The sequence below is a fragment of the Poecilia latipinna genome, unplaced genomic scaffold (assembly GCF_001443285.1).
Source record: "Poecilia latipinna isolate Pla-1442-1.1 unplaced genomic scaffold, P_latipinna-1.0 Scaffold1408, whole genome shotgun sequence".
Lineage (NCBI taxonomy): Eukaryota > Metazoa > Chordata > Actinopteri > Cyprinodontiformes > Poeciliidae > Poecilia > Poecilia latipinna.
In genome coordinates this window covers 109,248-110,533 of record NW_015114024.1, presented here as the reverse complement: position 1 = coordinate 110,533, position 1,286 = coordinate 109,248, and the positions used below count along the sequence as shown (strand labels likewise).

The following is a 1,286-nucleotide window of genomic DNA, read 5'->3' as shown; positions in this document are numbered from 1 at the left end:
CGCCGCAGCGCTGCGTTTACCGCAGGAAAGATGGCCGCCGCAGCGCTGCGCTTACCGCAGGAAAGATGGCCGCCGCAGCGCTGCGTTTACCGCATCTCGCGTCTCTGGATGTATTATAGAGTTGTTGATCAGCAGAAGAAGAAAGTCCAGCTAACAGCAACGGCCTTTAGTGGAGCGTTGACCGCAGACTCTGACCCGGTTCTGTTTGGATGTAGAATCGAACCAGGACTGTTGAGTTGGGATGTTTTACTGCCTGGCTCAAGTGTCACCTGAATACCCTGATGAATGTTTCTGTGTGTGTGTGTGTGTGTGTGTGTGTTAACTGGTGAACCTGGATGTTTACAGGAATGCCACCTCCTCGTCAGTGTAACACACTCACACACCTTTCCTGGCGTCAGGTTTGGGGTCGTCCTGAGGTCGTTTCTCAGGGAGGGGAGGGCTCAGTGGACCGAGATCAGAACACACACACACACGCACACACACACGTACACACACACACACACACACACTGGGTCATTAGCACACTGATCCTGATATCCACTGTAGATGTGACTTTTTGTAGTTGATGAAATTGTAAATTTTTCTCAGTAAATCCTGAAGGTTAATGTTTGACCTTCAGTGTTTGACCTTCAGTGTTTGACCTTCAGGTCAAACCACAGCCGGGTTCTGCTGCAGAAAAATGATCCTAAAAACTCCATCTGAGCTTAAATCCAGCTGTGATTGGCTGAAAACAAGGTAAATGATGTTTTTTGGAGTGGCCTAGTCAAAGTCTGGACTGAAAGTTCATTGACATGGCACATTGATCTGAATAATGTCCAAAGTGTTACAGAAAAGCAAAAGCAGAAAAAAAAAGAAAAATCTAAAAAAGTGTTTATAAATGAACGACGGTTTAAAACGAGTTGAGTTTATAAATTGGGATGATTTTAAAATTATTATTATTATTATTATTATTATTATTATTAAATCTGCAAAGCTGACATGGAGCAAAACATTCAGATTTTCATCTCATCGTTCCTTCACTAAATGAAGACGATTACAGCCGACCTGAATAAAATGTGAAACTGATTTCCATACATGTCCTGAGACTGGAGGGAGTTTGAAGGTTTATCTCCTAAAAATGATTTTAGTCAGTTCACTGAAAGTAAGATCAGCCATGATGAGAGGTGTGTGTGTGTGTGCGCGCATGTGTTTTCACCTGTTTGCTTTTTCCCAGTGTGTGTGTGAATGTTTGCTCCTTGTCTCCTCTTGTTCAGTTCACGTCTCCATCACTGCCTCACACACACACA

The 1,286-nt window shown here is 43.6% G+C and overlaps 1 protein-coding gene across 1 annotated transcript in view; it reads left to right on the top strand.

Annotated features, from left to right (window-relative positions):
- slc30a6 (solute carrier family 30 member 6) overlaps positions 1–1,286 on the top strand; it is a 46,171-nt gene that overhangs the window by 41,586 nt on the left and 3,299 nt on the right. The gene's annotated exons all lie outside the window — the stretch shown is intronic.